We start from the raw sequence: 22342 nt of genomic DNA on the forward strand, positions 1-22342 counted from the left end.
GAGTGGGTCAAGAGAGAGTAAGGAAAGTGAAGAAAACAGGAGAGAGGAGACAGTGAGGAAGAGAGGGGGCAAGACTAGGGCAAAGGGGAGATTAAGGAAGAGGGGAGGGAGCCAGGGAGAGAACAGGAAAGAGAACGGGGAGAGGAAAAGGAGAGAACAAGGAAAGAAGAGTGGTTGCGAGGGGAGGAAGAAGGGTGGAGGAGAGAGAGAGAGAGAGCAGAGGAGCTGGGGAGAGATTGGGGTGGAAGAGGGGCTTGTAGGTATGAGAATGGATGGGATAAATGGGGATTGGAGGGATAGGGAAGAATGTGAGTGAGGTGAGATGGTGAGGGTGTAAGTTCATTCCCATAGCGGCAGCAAGTCTTCAAGGTGAACAGCCTCTGGCATGTTAGAATAATGTAGGTAAGGGAAGTTGGCAAATTAGATCTGTAACTTCAGGATAAGGATTGACTGTAAGGGCTGGGATGCGAAGCAGGGGTGTGCATGTGCCACGGCTGCATTAGGCACAAAGGAGACCAACTCCCTCACCATCACCAGGCTAAGCATCGTGATGGCTGTGAACAAGCACCATCATATCTCACAAGTGTACCTTTGACCAGCCCAAATACAGCCACCTCGGTGGATCTTTGCACACACTTCAATGGGGTGGCACTAGGTGATGACCCCAACATGAGTGATCAGGAGGAGGTGAGAGAGGCAGAGGCAGCTGTGGGGAGTTCCGCTTGGAGGATGGAGGGCACGCACAGCCCTGCTGAGCTGCGAACAAATAAGGAGCCCAGGGAGTCACCGGAAAGGATCCTCTGCCAAGACAGACAGCAACAGATGTGTTTCCACATGTGAAATTTCTCTGTGGGAATAAATGGGCAGGCTGGCTCCTGATGCTCAGGACCTTCTGCTGACAGTGTTGTCCTCAATCACCACTAGACCCAGCATCTGAAAGTGGTGCCACCTGTACCCACTGCTGCATTTCTTGTGTTTGCCCCTGCCCTCCCCTCAATTGTGATTGGCATCCTTGCCCCTCCTCTTATGACCCCATGATGCCTAGAGGGTGACCACTCCTACACTTCCTGAGCTCATTTTGGAATTCTCTCCCCTCAACATGCCAATGGCCAAGTTCCCCTCTATACCCTTCACCCTGGGATGGCTGATTGGCAGCTTGTTATGTGTCTGCCTGCATTCGGCTGGCTTGCCCTGGACAGTGCATGCAACCCAAGAGCCCCCTCAACAAACTCTCATTGAGCTCTTTATCCGTCTTAATTTACCTGCTTAATGGATTGGATGGATTCTCAAGAGTCATCCTCCCTCCGCCCTGGGTACGGTGTCCTGCCCTTGATGGGGCCTTAAACTTCAACTCCCAATCTTAACTGGTGCGCCCAATTTCCGCCATGATCAGATTCTCCCTCTCAGCTTTGTTTGGGGAACGAATATGACCTTCCAAATTGTAAATGGCTTCAGAAGTTCAGTTTAAATAAACAATAAAACAATGGATTTTTAAAAAATCTGTTGCTGCCAGCTATAACCTCGTGGGCAATGGCTCAAAAGATTGTTCGATCCCCCCCCCCCCTTAAGTAGAATAAATACGACGGATCTGCTGTGTTGTTCCTAACAGTATGTGTTAGACACGAGGAGAGCTCCTCGGGGGCTCAACTGACATAAATGAAACCATCTGATGGGGGTGGTTTGGTGTGTGTGTGTGTGACCAATCATGGGGTGGTGGAGTGGAAGTATAGTGCTGGGCTTAGACAGGGATTGAGTTACAGACAGGGAGCTGGTTGATGCTGCACAGTGCGGTGAAAATCTCTGGCTCCCAAGTCCAAAGACTGCTGCTCGGGACTCGTGCAGGTTTTGGAGCCTGTTTCAAAGATGCCACAAGGCAGCACCGACGTCCCGCACAAAGCCTCAAGGTGTGGCATTCGAAGCCAGGAGCGAACAACAGGGGGAAGGAACTAGCCTGAAGCCAGCTATTTCTTTGTAAAGTTGCCGAACGCGTTCAAAAAGTCTTCACATTTGAGCTGAGTGAAGACGGGGCTCCTGAAGTGAGCGGAGGTGAACCGCAGCCCGGGCTGCTCGGTAAGTTTATTTTCCCTCCCTCCCCAGTTCTGAGGTATTCTCCATGCTTTGCGTGTTTTCTGCAAGGACATTTCATTATTGTGGCGCCCCCCGCCCCCGCCAGTGAGTGGCAGCTCCTTTGATCCACATACTCTCCGGTTACTGATTTATCCCATACTAACCTCGGTACTGAGCAAGAATCCAGCTGTAACCTTTTGTGCAGAAAACTGCCTCAGAGTTCCCTCCAATTCGGCCAGCTCCCTTCGCCCCCCCCCCCCCCCCCCCCTTTCTTTTGTACAATGGCAGGCAAGAGACTGCTGGACTTCTCCCAATAGAATCGCCAGCTCAGGGTTTTCAACTTGGTGGGGAATGAAGCTGATAAGTGTGTGTGTGAGGATGTGTTTTTAAAAAATATATACAGCATTTGAACTGAGACTCGCTGCCGTCCCCACCCTAAACGGCGTGGACAATAACACAGTTGTACCAAGATGCTGGACATTAACAACGAAGTTCTGTCAGCATCTGAAAGAAGGGCTGGATTAAATCCTGGGCATGCAATCCTTCAGACCCTTGCTGAGCCTCTATGTGTGTTCTCGGTTTGTTTAAGATTCTGGCCAGTTTGTTTTCTCCCCTTTTTTAAATTAGAGTTTGCACAACACTTGTGTCACCAGTATGTGTGATCATACAGATAATGGAGACAATGCAGATTGACTAGTACACTGACAGTTCGACACATCGGTGCAAATCCACACACTAGAGAGGGATTGCTTTGAAGTGTAGTAACATTTGATCATGTTACAATGCTAACGTGTCTTGGGTGAGATAATAGACTGAGGTCCTGTGCAAATTGTTGATACCATAACATGATTCCAAAGAAGAACAAGGGAGCTATCCTTTCTGACCAATATTGATACATCAATCAACATCGCAAAATCAGATTTTTTTTTAATAAACATTTTATTGAGGTATTTTTGGTATAGTGACAACAAGAAAATAAACAATAGACATGAAACCATAAACATAGTGCAAAAGCCATTTACCTCTCGTACAGATCCCACTCTTATTGACCCCCAACTCTAATCCAAACTACTCACCCTCCCCCCCCTCCCCACCCGCCCCCTGTCTGCTGACGATTAATTTCCCGCAAAGACAAACGGTTGCCACCTCCGGGACCCTCTCAAGGCAAACTTGATTTTCTCTAAACAGAGAAAGCTAGCCATGTCCAATAGCCAGGTCTCCGACTTCAGGGGCTTTGAGTCCCTCCAAGCTAATAGTATCCGTTTCCGGGCTACCAGGAAAGCAAAGGCCAGAACACCTGCCTCTTTCTCCTCCTGGATTCCCGGGTCTTCTGACACCCCGAAAATCGACACCTCTGGATTCAGCGCCACCCTTGTTTTTAACACCGTGGACATGTCATCCGCAAACCCCTGCCAAAATCCCCTAAGCAGTGGACATATCCAAAATATGTGGACATGGTTCGTCAGTCCTCACACATTTTGTGCACCTGTCCTCCACCCCAAAGAATCTGCTCATCCGGGCCACTGTCATGTGAGCCCGGTGAACAACCCAAATTGTATCAGGCTGAGCCTGGCACATGTTGCGGACGCATTGACTCTACTCAACGCGTCCACCCACAGACAATCCTCTATCTCACCTCCCAGCTCCTCCTCCCACTTGCGTTTCAGCTCCTCAGTCTGCGTCTCTTCCAACCCCATAAGCTCCTTACAAATGTCTGAGACGCTCCCTTCTCCTCCCCACCCTCCAGAAACTACCCTGTCCTGAATCTCCCTTAGATGTAGGAGCGGGAAGGTTGACGAAGGAAGGCCTGCACCTGCAGATACCTGAATTCATTTCCCCTCGCCAATCCAAACTTTTCCTCCAACGCCCTCATACTCGGAAAGCTTCCCTCTATGAACATATCCCCCATCCTCTCAATCCCCGCTCTCTGCCATAACTGGAACCCCCCCGTCCATACTCCCCGGGGCAAACCGGTGATTATCACAAATTGGGGCCCAGACCGATGGTCCCACTGATCTCACATGCCTCCTCCATTGGCCCCAGACTCTCAGGGCCGCCACCACCACTGGACTGGTGGAGTACCATGCCAGCGGGAACGGCAGAGGCGCAGTTACCAACAGCCCCAAACTGGTGCCCTTACATGAAGCCGCCTCCATACGCACCCATGCCAACCCCTCCCCCACTGCCCACTTCCTGATCATGGCTATATTTGCCGCCCAGTAATAGTTACTAAAATTTGCTCAAATTTGGCAGCGCCAGCCCGCCCTCTCCCCGACTCTACTGAAGCATTACCTTCCTTACTTATGGGGTCTTGCCCGCCCAGATGAAGCCCGTGATCACTCTGTTGACCCGCTTAAAAAAGGACTGTGGAATAAAGATGGGGAGACACTGAAATACAAATAGGAATCTCAGGAGGACCGTCATCTTCACCGTTTGCACCCTCCCAGCAAGAGACAACAGAAGCACATCCCATCTCTGAAAATCATCCTTCATTTGATCCACCAGCCGGGCCAGATTCAATTTAGGCAGCCGGTCCCATTCCTGCGCCATTTGGATGCCTAGGTACCTAAAGCTTCCCTTTATTAACCTAAACGGCAGCTCTCCCAGTTGCCACCACCTGTCCCCTCGCCTGGACCACAAATATCTCACTCTTTTCAATATTAAGCTTATACCCTGAAAACCGGCCAAATTCCCCGAGAGTCCTCATGATTTCTTTCATCCCCTCTATTGGGTCCAAAATGTACAGAAGCAGGTCATCCGCATAGAGCGAAACCACGGACCAGTCCTCTCCAGGTTCTCGAGGCTCTCAGAGCAATTGCCAATGGCTCTATAGCCAGCGCGCAAACAACAGTGGGGAGAGGGGGCATCCCTATCTCGTCCCCGGTGCCGTCTAAAATAGTCCGATGTTGTCCTATTCGTCCGTACACTTGCCACAGGAGCCTGATACTGTAACCTGAACCAGTCAATAAAGCCCCGCCCCAATCTGAACCATCCCAGTATCTCCCAAAGATAGTCCCATTCTACCCAATCAAAAGCCTTTTCTGCATCCATTGCGATCACTACCTCCACCTCCCTACCTTCCGGAGGCATCATAATCAAATTTAACAACCTTCTTACATTGGCCACCAACTGCCTGCCCTGAACAAACCCCGTCTATTATCCCCAACGATGTCCGGAACACAACCCTCGATCCTGGAGGACAAAGTTTTGGCCAGCAACTTGGCATCTACATTCAACAGGGAGATAGGCCTGTAGGACCCATACAGCTCCGGGTTCTTGTCCCGCTTAAGAATAAGCGGAATTGTTGCCAGTGAGGGCAACACCCCTCTTTCCCTTGCCTCATTGAACATCCTCAACAACACCGGCCCCAATATCCCCGAGAACTTTTTATAAACCTCCACTGGGTACCCGTCCGGATCCAGGGCTTTACCCGCCTGCATGGCCTTCAAGCCTGCCACTATCTCTTCCAGCCTGATTGGGGCCCCCAGCCCTTCTACCCGCTCCCATCCACCTTTGGGAAATTCACCCCCCCCCCTCCCCCCCAAGAAGTGCCTCATCCCCTCTGGCCCGGTAGGGGGCTCCAACCTGTACAGCCTGCTGTAGAAATGTGAGTAGAAGGAGAACTCCTTCACCCTCGGCTGCCCAAATCTCCATGGATCCACCCCCCCAATCAGCTCCATGAACCCTCTTAGTTCCTTTGCCATTGCTGGCCCCCTGCCCGTTTTCGAGCTTGACCGGTCCAAGCCAGGGTCCATATGTGTGTTGATGTCCCCTCCCGTGACCAACCTATGCGAGTCCAAGTCCAGTATCTTCCCCAGCATCCTCTTTATAAACTCCACATCATTCCAATTTTGCACATACGCATTTATTAATACCACCTGCACCCCCTCTAGCTTCCCACTGACCATAATGTGCCGACCTCCCACGTCCATGACTATTCTACCTGCCTCAAACACCACTCGCTTATTGATCAGGATTGTGACCCCTCTAGTCTTTGAATTTAGTCCTGAGTGAAAGATCTGACTGACCCAGCCTTTCCTCAGTCTAACCTGGTCCGTGACTCTAAGGTGCGTCTCCTGCAACATCACCACGTCTGCCTTCAATCCCCTAAGATGCACGAACACACGTGCCCTTTTGACCGGCCCATTTAACCCTCGAACATTCCAGGTGATCAGCCTAGTTGCCGGGGGGGGGGCTCATTGCCCCCCCCACCCCTCCGCCGATCAACCATTCCCTTTTTTAGGCCCGCCTCCAGCCCGTGCTCCGCACCTCCACCGGTCCATCCCCAGGCAGCCCCCGCCCCCAACCTCCTCTCTGTCCCTCAGCCCATGTCCCTCCCTCATCAGCAGAACATTCACCCCCCTCCCCCCCTAGTAACAACACCCTGTAACCCAACCCCTTTACTAAACCAAACATATGTACACCCCCCACTGCGCTTCCAAGAGCTAGCTCACCCAGCTAGCTTGGTGGCCCCCTTCCCCAGCGCCAGCTGGTCTCCCACCTACTGTTTCGTCACCCCCCCCCGCTCATACAAACAAACTCCAACATGAAACAATCCCCACACAATTGCCCAACAAAAAAACATCAAGATCAAAACAAGCACACCTCCTTCCCCCAACAGTGCAAATGAAAACCTTAACTCACTCAGCTCTACCGCTGGTTCCAAATCAATGCAAACGGCATCACAAACATCTTCCATGAAATGCAAAACAAGAAAGTTTTTACAAAAACAGAGAAACAAAAAGAAAAAACAAAAACATGAACGTTGCAGCCAATTTCAAAAGATCTCAATCCTTCACCTGCCCTTTTTCGCAAAGTCCAACGCGTCCTCAAGCGACTCGAAGTAGAATTGCAGATCATCATGCGTGACCCAGAGACGGGCTGGGTATAACAGTCCAAACTTCACCTTTTTCTTAAAAAGGATCGACCTGATCTGGTTGAAGCCTGCTCTCCCCCTGGCCACCTCCACACTCGGGTCCTGGTGAACCCGCAGGATGCTATTGTTCCATTTACTCAGTGTCTGCTTGGCCCACTGTAGAATGTGCTCCTTATCCGAGAACCTGTGGAATCTCACCACCATTGCCCTTGGGGGGGTCTCCCATTCGTGGCTTCCTCGCGAGTGCTCTGTGAGCCCTATCCACTTCCAAGAGCTGAGAGAATGCCCTATCCTCCAGCAGCTTCACAAACATGTCTGCGATGTATGCCCCTCCGGGAGCCCGACGATTCTTAGGTTCTGCCGGCGGGACCTATTTTCTAGGTCCTCCACCTTCTCAGGAGCTTCTTCTGCTGGTCCCTCAGCATCCCCACCTCCAGCTCCACTGCAGTCTGATGTTCCTCCTGCTCAGTCAGCGCCTTCTCGACCTTCTGGATCGCCTGATCGTGGGCGTCCAATCTAAGCTCCAGCTGCTCAATCGACTCTTTTATCAGGTCAAAGCAGTCTTGATTCTGCGTAGCAAAGCTTTCGTGAATGACATGCATCAGCTGCTCCATAGGCTGCTGGGTCAACAAGCCAGAGGTCCGAACCTCCGCCATGCTGTCTCCTGCTGAAGCTTCAGCCCAAGCCTTCTCTGTATTTTTGTTTCTGACCTTACGAACACTTCTAGTCCTTCTCTCCATGCAGCAAAATGGGAATTCAGTAAACAATTGCCACTAACATCTATTTTACAATTCAAGTCCGGTAGAAAAACGGGGGAAAGTTCCAAAAGTCCGGCCAGAGCGGGAGCCATCAAATGTGTGACTTACTCCTTCATAGCCGCCACCGGAAGTCACAAAATCAGGTTTAATTATCATAACTGCTGTTTGTGGGACCTTGCTGGGTAGAAAGTGGCTGTCAAAGGCGTTTTATTGACTGTGTCACACTTTGGTCATGGAAGGTGCTATACAAATGCAAGCCTTTCTGTCCTTATTATCTACCAAAAGAACTGGGATATCCTAATGGTTGCAGTTTATAACCGGTACTTGGAGCAAAGGCAATGTGGTGGCATTGTGGTAATTTGGAGGGGACAATTGTCTACCCCTTTTTTAAGAAGTCACCTGATTTTCATTCTATCTGCCTCTGTTAACTATTCTTCCACCCACTTCACTGACTGCCTGACAAGGGTACATTCCAAAACCAACCGAATGCCCATAAAGTGTGCAACTATATGCCAATGATGCAATCAGGCAGCATGCCATCTTAACCCAAAGCCTGACGAGTGATGGACCCCTGGCCTCATTTGATTGGGTAGCACAGTGGTTAGCACTGTGGCTTCACAGCCCCAGATTCGATTCCCGACTGGATCACTGTCTGTGCGGAATCTGCATCTCCCCGTGTCTGTGTGGGTTCCTTACAGGTGCTCCGGTTTCCTCCCACAAGTCCCGAAAGACGTGCTATTCGGTAATTTGGACATTCTGGATTCTCCCTCTGTGTACCCGAACAGGCAGCGGAATGTGGTGACTGGGGGCTTTTCACAGTAACTTTATTGCAATGTAAGCCTACTTGTGACAATAAAGATTATTATTATTTGTGTTCCTGACATCCCAGACTTTATTATAAAGTTAGATATCTGCAATGACGAGCAGTCATTTGTCGCTCTCGCATTTGGAGAGCATCTTTCTGACATCAGCCCTTGCAAGAAAACTGGGGAGGAAGATCTTTCATTTTTTATTAGCCCAGAAACCATATCAGATAGGTTTTTTTTAACCTCTATAATGAATGGCCTGCTGACAAAATCAATAAAATTTGCAGAATGTGTGATTTCTGAGAATGAAATTTCTTTTGTACCATTATCTGCTCTGGAACATGGTGCCTTTTGTTTGAAGAGGAATTTTACCCATAAATATCTTCAAAAACCAATGCCTTCAGAAATGTTGTTGTACCTGGTCTGGATTAAGCAGACATTTCCTTAAACCATTTAATGACTCGGACTCCACCCCACAATGGGGTAACAAGTTCCACAAATTCACCACCCTCTGCCAGAAGTAGAGGGTGTAATTCACCACCCTCTGCCTCCTCGCCTCGGTTCTCAATCTCCCGCCTCGCAACCTATATCTGTGACCTTCATAGAATAGAATCCCTACAGTGCAGAAGGAGGCCATTTGACCCATCGAGTCTGCCACAACCCCTCGAAAGACCACCCTACCAAGACCCAATCCCCTTCCCTATTCCTGCAACCCCACGCTAAGGGGAAATTTAACAAGGACATTCCACCTAACCTGCATATCTTTGGACTGTGGGAGGAAACCGGAGCACTCGGACGAAACCCACGCAGTCACAAGGAGGAAGCGCAATCTCCATACAGAGGTCAGAATCAAACCTGGTTCCCTGGCGCTGTCAGGCAGCAGTGCTAACCACTGTGCAACTGTGCTGCCCCTCATTCTAGATTTCCCTCCGCTAGGGCAGTTGCCCACTCAAATGTGCCAATTACGTTTTACAACAAATACTTAAAATCCAATGGCATTTCGCAACATACACTCTACCAGTCATAAAAATCCTCCCTGAACACCTAGCCTCTGTTTGCCACTGTGTGGCCATCTTTCAATCTCTTTGCTACCTGATCCCCTACACCCTCAGGAGTCTCTAAGTACCACCGTATCATAGCTCGGCACAACATCAAGGGCCGAAGGGCCTGTTATGTGCTGTACTGTTCTATGTTCTAAAAGTTTACATCTACACTGCCGGATTCATACATGTGAATTGTTACTTTACATCATTTGCAAGAAATGGATTTGCTTTTCCCTCTTCTGTTTCTGTATAGTAGCGAGATATCAAAGGAGTAAACTGACCGTCACACCAGTAAATGACGAACAGTTCCGAGAATACTTAAACTGTATTCACAGTTGTGAGGCTTTCATGTTTGCGAAGTAGTTCACCAGCCAGTGATTGACTAATTAGGTCTGAGGGAAGTGTAGGACTTGGATGCGGGTTCTGTACTTATGCTGGACTCGTGTCAGAGCAATAAATGGCCCTTTTCATCATGACTTTGGACTGGTGTGGGAGGCCTCTAAAGATAGCTGCAGGCCAAATTAAAAATTGCAGGGTGTTTTGCATCTGGCAGGATCAGCAATGGGAACAGCTGCTAAACTACTAAGGATTTGAATGGTTTGCTGTGAATCTTGTCATCAATGGGCTTTCACTCTCTGTTTTTTTTCTGACTGATTTCGTAGATGTACAATGTTTTTGATTTTTTTTTAAAAACAGGGCATTTGGTGAAAATGCATAATGGTCAGGAGATGATGGAGCACGAGGCAGGATTAGGTTGGGGATGGTTGTTGTGCCGCTGCATAAGTCCAGTGTGCAGATGCAGTAAAGAAGACCTTGGGGTACACAGCCAGAGAGTTTTTATTTGTTGGATTGTGGGATTTGGCTGTTGCTGGCATGGCCAGTATTTATTGCCTTCAAATGTGGTGGTGAGCTGTCTTTGTTGAACTGCTGTAGTCGGTGTAGTGTAGGTTGTTATGGGCCAGCGCTTAGAAACTCCAAAGTGTATTATGAAGTTCACCTGACCTATATGTTGAATTTGGCTAGGATGAGCACAAGAACCTTCATTCAGGTGTGATTCATCAGACTTCCTAGGCGCTTTTATCAAAACAAAGTTTATTATGAAAATGTAGTTAACATACAGCAAGAATTTCAATTACAAAAATAACAGCTGCAGTAATCTATGTATATAACTCTTAATGAATCCCCCTTCATAGCTGTTCCAATTCAATACAAAATCCAATGAACCAAAACCCACTTTAAGGGTGTTGCCCAGCACACTGTAATCTCTTTTGAATGGGACTAGTCTTTTCCTTGAGATCGAGCCTCCAACCAGCAGATTCAAAACTCCTTCCGGAAAGCAGCTCTATATTTAAAGTTACCAAGGCTGTTTGCCACACTCAATGTGCTTTCCGTTCCCTAGTAGAGCTTTAAAATGAAAATGGAGAAACACTACTTCTGCAGTCCAAAGCAACAACCCAAAACTGAAACCCAAACACTAAACCCCCTCTCACCTGACAGCCACAGCCCAGCTCCATCCACAAATGACATTACTGAAGCCGTGCTCCAAGTCATGTGGTCAGCCCAAACCTTTCTTAAAGGGACACGCACATGACAAGGTACAATAGTGCCGTTGGAGATGGAGTTCATCACAGAATCATAGAATTTACAGTGCAGAAGGAGGCCATTGGGCCCATCGAACCTGCACCGGCCCTTGGAAAAAGCACCCTACCGAAGCCCACACCTCCACTCTGTCCCCGTAACCCAGTAACCACTTCTAACCTTTTTGGACACGAAGGGTAATTTTGTATGACGAATCCACCTAACCTACACATGTGATTCATGTGAGAGGAAACCGGAGCACCCGGAGGAAACCCATGCAGACACGGGGAGAAAGTGCAAACTCCGCATAGACAGTGACCCAAGTCGGGAATCGAACCTGGGACCCTGGAGCTGTGAAGCAACTGTGCTAACCATTATGCTACCATGCCCCTACTGTTGCATGATTCTGGCCCAGCAATAATGATGGAATTGCAATATATTTCCAAGTCAGGTGTTCTACTCCAGAAAGTTAGGTTGAAGGATAGAACTGGAGCCCATCTTGTGCACAACATGTGACTTGGAGACTTACTCACAGGTGATGTAATGTTCTACATACTTGCTGCCTCAATGTCTAGGTGGTAGAGGTCACTGGTTTGGGAGATACAATCGAAGAAACTTGGCAAGTTGACACTGTCTTGTAGACCGTGCATACGGCAGCTAAGATGCATCAGTAGTGAAGGATGTGAATACTTAATGTGGTAGATGGGGTGCCATTCAAGCAGCCTGCTTTTCCCTGAGTTTCTCAAGAGGCGTTGGAGCTGCACTCACCCAGGCAAGTGGAGAGCATTCTCTTGAGCCTTGTGGAAAGGCTCTTAGGTGCCTGGAGATGAATTATTCACTGTGGAATGCCCAGTCTCTTGACCTCTTATAGCTACAGTATCATGATTGGTTCAGATGGAACACAGAGCCCAAGGGATAATAAGAAGATTCTTGTATATGGCACTAGTTTATTCCCATTTGGGCTACAGTATTTAGTTCTGTAGTGCTTTGAACAGGGTAAAGCTGAGGTCAGCCAAAATGGGGCATCAAGCTGTGAAGGCAAGTTATTCAGGGTTTTGAGATTCCAACTGACCCCAGAAAAATACTCCAGGCATTGATACCACCTCAGAAAAAGAAAAGCAACAGGTAGCTTTGTTACTGGATTTTAAAACATAAAACGAAAAAGGAAGAGGAGTAGACCATGTAGCTCTTTGAGCCTGCCCCGCCAATTCAATATGATCATGGATGAGCTTCTGCTGCAACCCCACTTTCCTGCTCACCCACCAAATTCCATGATGCCTGAAGAGTCCCAAACATTGCCTACCTCAGCCGTAACTGTATTCAATGATGGAACATCCATAACCCTCTGGGATAGAGAATTCCAAAGATCCACCACCCTTGGCGTGAAGTAATTTCTCCTGATGTCCTAAATGACCGGCCCCTTAGCCTGAGTCTGTGCCGCCATGTTTAGACTTCCAGACCAGTGGATACAAATTGCCCAAAGGAATTGTGGAGGCGTGTAGTCTCAACAAATATAAGAGAATCTGTTTTTGACGTGGCAAATTATGTGAGGTGAACGCAAGAGAAAATGAATCAGATGGAACTTGGTGGCCTTTCTGCTGCTTTATATTCCAATGTTTTATTTGTGGAACCATGTTATTATGCCTTTACCACAGCTGACATGCATGTGTGCTTTCATGCCCATAATGAGCCCAATACAACCTTCCAGCGATTGTTATCACTGGCACCATAGTCCCTGAAAGTAGATGGTTGTGCATTGCCAATTGTCTCTATGCCAAGAACCCGCTCAATTGGTATTGGTTGAACGTGCATGCCATTCACTGAAAACCAAAGCTTTAATCTCGTCATCACTTTTCTGTTTTTCTGAACACTGCTCCATTTAGTTGTAAGGGAATGTGAGAACAGGAATGGCCGACACATCCCTTATGCCTGAGGGAGGGACATTGGGTCTTGGGTGGAGAGTTCAAGATTTCCACTGTGAAGAAGTGTACGATATCCCTGAAGTTACAAGTTGTAACTATTTAATAAAAAATACTTGAAGATAAATAATTATTGCAGCATCTATTGTGCCACCATGACACCCCAGAATGTCTTCCAGCCAGTGAAGTATTTCTGAAATGTAATCACTGTTGTAAGGTTGCTCTAGACTCTCGGGAATACTTTCTCTCGAGTGGATTTGATAATCAGCTTAATCATTTCAAAGATTGGATCTCCTTAATCTTCTATAATCGAGAAACTATAAAGTTGTGCTCTGCAGCCTGTCTTCATAATTTAATCCCTTTATCTCCAGTTCCATTTTGGTGAATCTGCACAGCAGTCCCTCCAAGGCCAATACCCATTTTTCCTGTGGCGTTGTGCCCAGTATTGAATGCAGTCTCGATTCAGAGTCTAAGTTTGTGCTGTTATATTTTCGCTTTCACCCTTTTGTATTTTGGTGCTCTTTGAGATGAAGGCCATTCGGCATTGTAATTATGTTTGTACTTTACCACTGCTAGGGTGGAAGGAAGTCTTGTAGCACAGTGAGTAGCATCGCCATCTGAGCGGGAAACCCCGGGTTCAAGTCCCACTTACAAACTTGATGGGCCAAATGGGTTGATTATCAACTTAAAGATCCTTCAGGTACACCTATGAGAGGTGGTAAGTCAGAACCTGCAGAAGGTAACAGCTAAACACTGCAATATCTTGCATAACATAACCATGAGCCAACACATGGAAGTACATGGTTGACCATGCCCTCTCAGGGCATGATTTCTGAAGAGAGAGAGAGATTGTCCACTAGCTAGTCTTTTGTAAATAGTCTTTACGATGAGATATTGAACCAAGGCCCTATCGGCCCCCTCAAATGGAGATACAAGGTCCCAAAGAATCAACCGGAGAAGATGTGTCCTGGCCAGCATTTAATTTCCAAACATATTGCTAAAATTGATTAGCTGGTGCGCAAATTGACTGCCGCATTTTCCTGCGTGATGGCACATCAGAAGTATTGAAGCTGCAAAAGCTACTAGATAAACGCACGTTCTGTTTTTGTTTATTTTCAAAAGAAGAAAATAGCATTTTATTCTAAACTAAGAATCTGAATTTGCAATCTAGATTTGAAACTAAATATTTGAAGAATAGATCTGGTTTGGTGGAGACGTGCCAGTAGCGTCTAGAAAAAATATTTGGCAAACTTTTCATTTGCAGGGGGATGATTAATAACCAGAAGTGCTGTGCATCAAATGAGAGTTTAACAGTCCCCTTTTCACTTCACTGTAGGATATGCAGGCTGTGTGTAAGAGGAAAAGCCTATATGTTGAATGAAACTTTCTGTGTCTCTCTGGGCAAAAAAAAAATACCAGTGTGTCCAACAGTATATAATGCCTCTGTACATATACACTCTTTGTTCTACTGATGGGTGCGACATACTCCTTGTTCTACTAATGGGTGTAGAGGAAGAATGCAGAATCTATTAGAGTCATTGAACAAAGGTATTTTTAACTTAAAATAATTTGATTTAGTGGGCAATTGTGTCAGATTCTTATTTAATATATGGTACTCAAACTTTGGATCCAAATATGATTCAGAATATAATTATTTGCCAGAATTCCGAGGGTGAAATGGAAGGTAAATGGCTATTTTATTTAAATATATCTAATTCCATGAGGATTTTTACAGAATGACCAGTAAATCACTCAACAAATTACACAAATACATTTCCCATTTGTATTACAAGGACAAATGAGAGTTTGCCATCTGTCCCTTGGAGAAAGTGGGATTTGAGGTTGGAATGAAATTGTGGGTGGTCTGTTCAGAGAGCAAGATAGCAATTAATATAATGAGGTTCAATACCTCAAGTTAGTTTACGAATAGTGCTTTTATGAATACTTTTTAAAATTACTGCGCTGAACATTGAAATATATAGTGATGTGTACAGCAATTGGTAGTTAGGCAATAATTGGAGTTTCCTGCCCACTTTTTTTAAGTATTGACAAAATTTGGCACAGAAACTGTGTAGTGTTTCCGTGGCCAAAATAGAGTTTAGAAAAGCATTTCATGCTATCATTGTTTGTGCGTTTCCTTGTTGGATTTGGATGGGTTCTGCAGTCAAAGCCAGTATTGAAACTGAGTATTTCAGATGACTGAGGTGATTATAGCTGGAAAGCAGACAAGCTTTCAAATGAATCTTTTTTTGTTAGCGTTTTAACACAAATTGACACATGGAATGTCAGAGGTTTGAGTGGAGGACATTAAGGGATGGTTTTACCAAGGATTTTATATGGTCGATTATGGAGAAGCTATTTCGGCAACTATGGCTGGGATTTTCTTCATCCGATTAGAGATGGGCGTGTTCAGTGTCAAGATTTGAAAACTTCTCGAGGAGGCATGGCTGCATTTCCCACTTAATTTTAATAAATTTGCATTTCAACATTGAGGCCACAAGCCAGAAGCATCCCTCGACGGCATCAGATGTAAATCCCATGTCTGTATGATTCACAACAGACTTTGAAAGGCATTCACCTGGCGACCTGAACCTGGAGGTGAATTCACACAGCTTAGCGCAAGGAAATGGCTCCTTGGATTCAGAGGGGGTCACGGGTAAGTCTCCATAATGGCTTCTGCAACATTACCAGAGAGAAGGGAGAATAGGGAAGCTTGGGCAGCAGTGCAAGAAGAGTTCATGGCAGCACGGACTGAAGGTTGAATGGAAATGTCTCGGTAATAGTGGGAAAGAGGGTGGGGTTGAAGGAAATGGCCAGGCAAATGGAAAAACATGTTAAATATGAGCACTCGTCCACAGCTGAGACCACTTGGCTTGAGCTCAATTGAGTAGGTCTAGTCCAGGGATAGTACCCACTCACGCAGCACTAATTCCTGGGAGTGCTTGGTCAGTATTCAATCTCTCGAGTGCAATGAATCCTAAGTCTAATGAAGACTGTGGTGCTGCAGAACCATTGGGTGACACCGCAAGCTTGACGTTCCCCTTGGAAAGGTGGCCATGGAACATTGAATGGTACGCCCCTAATCTCATGGAAACGTCAGCCTAGTGTTCAAAGCAAACCGTAAAGCGATGGAATGTAGGTTAGGACAATGCATGTACCTGAGATGAGAACTCAGGATGCCATCAAGTGACTGAAGCTGTCGCCATGGCGGGGATTTTGAGCAAATATCATGTTCAGTAAACAATGGCATCCATTTGGTGGTCAGAACTCTCGTGCATCAAAGGGGCCTTGAGAGGCAATAACTAAGCGTGGTCCTTAAGAGACAATTGCTCAAATTTCTTTGTGATACAGCAGTGAAGGGAGTCAGGAAGTTGGAACCTGGTGATCTCTGTGTACCTCATTGCTTATAAGCAGGAGAGAAAACCAAGATGAAAAGCGATGGCGGCACCTGGATTACCAAAGGCAGGAGCAGAACCCTCCAGACTAAGGGGTGGTGGGGCCTCTGCACATAGAACATAGAACAGTACAGCACAGAACAGGCCCTTCGGCCCTCGATGTTGTGCCGAGCCATGGTCACCCTACTCAAACCCACGTATGCACCCTATACCCGTAACCAACAACCCCCCCCTTAACCTTACTTTTTTTTAGGACACTACGAGCAATTTAGCATGGCCAATCCACCTAACCTGCACATCTTTGGACTGTGGGAGGAAACCGGAGCACCCGGAGGAAACCCACGCACACACGGGGAGGACGTGCAGACTCCGCACAGACAGTGACCCAGCCGGGAATCGAACCTGGGACCCTGGAGCTGTGAAGCATTTATGCTAACCACCATGCTACCGTGCTGCCCCATTGGAAGATGAACTCCAGACTGTCATCATTCCCAGGTGCATCAATAGAACCAGGATCTATAGACAGCACATGTGCTACATGCAGATTAGCGAGAACCGGTGTCCTGACTACTGTGCATATCAAGAGAACTGTTCACATACACATGCCACTTTCTGCAGCTTTTGGTGCCATGGGGACTAGAGGGCATCTAGTGACAGTGGAAGTGACCACTGCACTCAAATTGGGGGTCTCTCCAGCCTCCATTCACAAATGTATCCAGGAGGTCATGGATGCCATTTTCTCGAAGCTACACAACATTGTCAGCTTTGACTGAGATCAGGCTAGCTAGGAAGCCAGGGCTGGTGGTTTCTAGATTCCGACAGATGCAGGGTGCTACCAACTGCACTAGTGTGGCCCTTAAAATCTCCTCGGCAACAAGCAGCCCAGTATGTGAACCACAAAGGCTTTGATGTTCAGCTGGTCTATGCCGTAACAAATGGATCGTGCAGGTTTGTGAAGATACCCCGGCAGTGTGCATCCTCCGCAAGTCTCTGATCTCTGACCGCTTCCAGGGACAGCAGAGGCTGCAGGATTGGCACCGGAGACGAGGCCTTCCTGCAAAGGACATGGCTGATGCTGCCATCCAGCAGCCTCCAACCCTGCTGAATTGAGAAATGAGCTTACCCTCTGACTCCTGCTGAAAGAAAGTAAAACGAGGGTAATGCCGCAACCCGGAGTTTGGTGGAAGATGGGCACCAAGGTTCGGGTGTCTTGATCTGGTTGAGCACTCCGTATACCCCAGAGGGTGTTATGCGTCATAATGGCTTGCTGCGCGCTACACAATCTACTGATGGGGGGAGAAGCTCAATGGTGGGATGAACAACTGCACGTCTCCTCCGATAAGGCGATTGAAGGTGAGGATACAGGCCAAAAAGGCAATTGCTCTGTGCAGACTATGCAGGTGTGCTCATGAAGCCCTCATAGCCACAGGATTCCAGGAGGTTGAGGAAATTCTTGAGAACTTGACATTGCATCTGGGAATGTCAGCCACCTATCAGGCTGAGTGCTGCACACACACATGAGATGCTGCTGAGATATAGCAGGCACATGGATGTTACCAGCACTTGATCCTTTGGGCATCACCTGTTCCCCACAGCACCACACCTTCCCCATGTCAGGAGTACTAACAAGATTGGGGCAGGAGCGCCTCTTAAGATGCTGAGCACACATGAAGGAACCTTGTGACGTTTGTGAATGGGATTTTTACAGCAAATATAAGCCACTTTGAGTACAGGCATTGCTGACCTAGAGGGTGACTTTGAAGCCAGACAGTCACTGTGCTCGAAAGGCTGCATGCTTCACATGGGGAAAGGCTCTGAAGGCTGACATTTTTTTGTGTAGGAACCAAGATTTCACATCTGACTGACATGAACACTGTTCATCATAACAAGGCACCTCTTGGAAGTGTATTTACAATGATCTGTATTACATCATGCCCACATTGTGGAACCATGTTTCCTTGACCTTTCTAACCATGTTGCTGTTTTGGTGCATCCACAATGGTGGCCGCCTCGGACTGCTGAATGCCATACACCCTGTGTCTGTGATGACTTTGAGTGTCCTCCTGGAGTGTCAAGATCTGGAGGGCCTCGGTCTTGTTGCATAGCAGGCCTCACTCTGCATGTGGGGCTGGAGCTAATGAGATGACTAAGAATCTAGAACAAGAGGTGACCGGTTGGGAGGTGGTAGATTTAAAACTGAGATGAGGAGGAACTACTTCTCGCAGAGGATGATGAAATTGTGGAACTTGCTGCCCATAGTCCGGTGGAGTCTGAATCATTTAAATGGTTTCAAGAAGGAGATAGATATATTGGGATATGGGGAACCGGTAGAGAGGTGGATATGAGATTAGCAATGATTGAATTGAAATGTAAAGCAGCCTCGAAGGGGTGAATTGTCTACTTCTGCTCCTAATCCCTACGATTGGAAGAGGAGATTTTTGTGGGTCACTCCGTGTCACCTGGATCGATTGGCCCTGAAATGTGTCAGCTGATCCTCCAGCTGATGGTTTCCGAGGGGCACCTGGCTGGTTCCTTGAGAGGTTTAGAAAGATTAGAGGGGGATCTTATTGAAACTTGCAGGATACTGAGAGGCCAACATACAGTGAATGTGGAAAGGATATTTCCACTGGGAGGAAAAACTAGAACCGAGGGCACAGCCTCAGACTGAAGGGATCACCCTAAAGAACAGAGATGAGGAGGAATTTCTTCAGCCAGAGGGTGGTGAACCTCTGGAACTCTTTGCCACAGAAAGCTGTAGAAGCCAAATCAATGAGTGTCTTCAATACAGAGATAGATAGGTTCTTGATAAATAAGGGGGATCAGTGGTTATGGGGAGAAGGAGAATGTGGATGAGAAACATATCAGCCATGATTGAATGGTGGAGCAGACCCGATGGGCCAGCTCTGGGACCAATGTCTTATGGTCTTAGTTAGAAGCAACTGGATTGGAACCAGTTTTTCCCCAACATGTGACTTAATCCTCAAAAGGGCTCTCGATCCAGCGCTTAAAGACATTACAATTGATGAGAAGGTCATTGACGAGAAACTCTGCTTATCAGCTCAGAATATCAGTGCTCATGCTATAGAGCTGAAGAATACTGGTAAAAGGCACGATGAAGCAGAGGAGAGAATCCTTACTGTCGAATGTAATTTGTTGGTTGAAGCCGGCTTGCAATCCTGATGTCAGAATTCCTGAATGTTCTGGCAAACCGAGACAATGGAAAATGCCTGGGTTGTTGATTTACCAGAGGTAGCTGAGGGTAAGCTCCCAGTTAAATTCTTTGAGAGCTGGCTACCAAGTTAGTCTGACTACGAAAGCAGGGTGAATTAAGTTAGAAAGGGAACATTATATCCAATCTTTTGAGGTCAAGGGATAATCAGCTCCCTGGCCTGTAACTATGCATTTTCATAATTTTGCCAAAGAGTTTTGGAAGAGGAGTGACATAATGATGGAGCAACAGCCTCTTTCTTTCAAGTTTCTCGGTGGTGATACAACAAAAGCACAAGGGTTTGATCAAGTTGGAAAACAGCTATCGGACTGCAATATGCCGCGCTACATGCTGCTACATTGAGGGTGATATCCAACAACTCTGTGAAGACGTTCCACAATCGGTCAAGGCCATGGTCTTTGTGAACCCTATAGAAAAACAATTTTGCAGTTTACAGTAAATTCTGGACACTCTTCCTTGTCATTATACTTCCTTCCTGATACTTAATGCTGATAGGGCTGATTTGATACTCACAATGAGTGTTTTATCCTTAATACCAGACATTTTCTTCTGTCTTGAATAGAAAACACCCCTCAGCATGCTCCTTCTAGTTAAGGATTGTGCTGTGCAGGTTGTATACTAGGGCTGTGAGATAGATATCCATCTTTTCTTATCTGTACATTTATATTGGTAGTATATGCTTTCTGGCTCCTTTGCTTTAATCATGATAAGGACATGTTTGCAGACTCGCAAGTGAGAGGCACCCTTCCTCCTACGCTAACAAAGGTCACAATATCGCTGATACCCAAAAAAGACAAGGACCTGATGGAATGTGGATCATATAGACCCATTTCACTGCTTAATGTAGACATGAAGATACTTGCAAATGTCCTGACCAAGAGACTGGAGAGCTGTGTACCGGAGGTGGCTGCAGAGGACCAAACGGGCTTAGCTATGGGTAGGCAGCTAACTGCGAACATCAGGCAGCTGCTGAATATAATAATGACCCCCTCAAGGGAGAGAACACCAGAGGTGATCATCTCTCTGGATGCAGAAAAGGTGATCAACAGAGTTAAATGGAAGTGGTTTGGCCTGGGGACAAGATTCACCACGTGAAACTCTTGTACAATGCCCCCAAAGCGAGCATTCGGACCAACATAACCAGCTCTGAATACTTCCAGCTGCACAGAGGCATACGGCAGAGATGCCCACTGTCCCCACTCTTGTTCGCTTTGCCGATCACTCTGCGAGACGCAGAAAGCTGTAAGGGCAGCCAAAAAGGGGGCAGAGGACACAAAGTGTTGCTCTGTGCGAATGACCTGCTTCTCTATGACTCAGACCCACAGAACGCCCTGAAAGCAATCATGGAACTTCTGGTAGGGTTCAGATCCTTCTCGGGCTACAAACTCAACTTGGGCAAGAGCGAGGCATTCCCGGTGAACCCGAACAGAGGAGGGACAGAGCTGGAGGGACTACCATTCAAACCATCCCAAAACAAATTCCGTTATCTGGGGATCCAGATAGCCCATGACTAGACACAGATCCACAATGGAACCTGACCAGTCTGGCGGAGGAAGTAAAATACTTACAGGGATGAGATGCACTTCGCTTTCCCTGGTGGGGAGAGTGCAGACTATCAAAATGAACGCACTTCCGAGGTTCCTCTTCCTGTTGAGATCCATACAGATCTTCCTCCCCAAGGCCTATTCCCACAAAGTAGACAAAATGTTTGTGTGGTGGGTAAGAACAAGAGGATCCCTAAGTCGACACTGCAAAGGAGGAAAAACATGGGCGGTCCAGCCTTGCCAAATCCACAGTACTACCACTGGGCAGCCACAACCGAGAGGGTGAGAGGATGGATAGGAATCATGGAATGGGTGAGGCTGGAGGAGTCCTCCTGCAAGGGAATGGCCCTCCACACACTCGCCACGGCAGCGCTCCCATCTTCCCATCAATGTCCACATCCAGCCCAGTGGTGGGAGCCACATAGAAGACGTGGAAAAAATGAGGCAACATTTCGGTATAACCAAGATGTCCTCCGTGGTCCCCATCTGTGATAACCACAAATTCCCACCAGCCATGCTTGACGCCACCTTTTTAAAAAATGGAGAAAGGACGGGGGGACGCTCGTGCTTAGGGACCTTTACACAGGGGACAGACTTGTGACCTTGGACTTGCTGACCCAGGACTTGGGCCTGCTGATAGCACAGGAGCTCCGGCACCTTCAAATTAAACAGTTTCTCCACAAGGAGAAGGCAAAGTACCCCAAAGTCCCTAGAGACACCCGACTAGACGAACCAATCAACACGGACAGTAAGGAGGGGGGGGGAGAACTATGGGAACATACACGGATAGGGCAAGACGACTACTGGACGAAGCTAGACGGAAATAGGAGGATGAACTGGGGACGGAAGTGGGTTGGGGACTCTGGAGTAAAGCACCAGCTCCTGCGCTAGGCTAAGCTTCATGCAGTTTAAAGTGGTGCACAGAGCCCACCTAACCAGAACCGGAATGAACAGGTTCTTCCCAGAGGTGGAGGATAAATGTGACCGATGCCAGAGGGGCCTGGCCAACCACGCCCCACATGTTCTGGGTCTGACCCAGACTATCCGGTTCTGGACAGCCACCTTTGAGGCGATGTCCAAGGTTGTAAGGGTGGAGCTGTACCAGAGATTGTGAGGTAATGCATTTT

General features: G+C 47.4%; 1 protein-coding gene across 1 annotated transcript in view; it reads left to right on the forward strand.

Moving 5' to 3' along the window:
- Nucleotides 1-1628: 1628 nt before the first annotated feature.
- Nucleotides 1629-22342, forward strand: part of LOC119952285 (lysophosphatidic acid receptor 4-like) — a 63344-nt gene continuing 42630 nt past the window's right edge. Inside the window, exon 1 of the mRNA XM_038775908.1 lies at nucleotides 1629-2070. The gene's annotated coding sequence lies outside the window, so the exon portion shown is untranslated. The remainder of the gene's footprint in view (nucleotides 2071-22342) is intronic.

This window comes from Scyliorhinus canicula, chromosome 17 (genome assembly GCF_902713615.1).
Source record: "Scyliorhinus canicula chromosome 17, sScyCan1.1, whole genome shotgun sequence".
In the NCBI taxonomy this organism is placed as follows: Eukaryota; Metazoa; Chordata; class Chondrichthyes; order Carcharhiniformes; family Scyliorhinidae; genus Scyliorhinus; species Scyliorhinus canicula.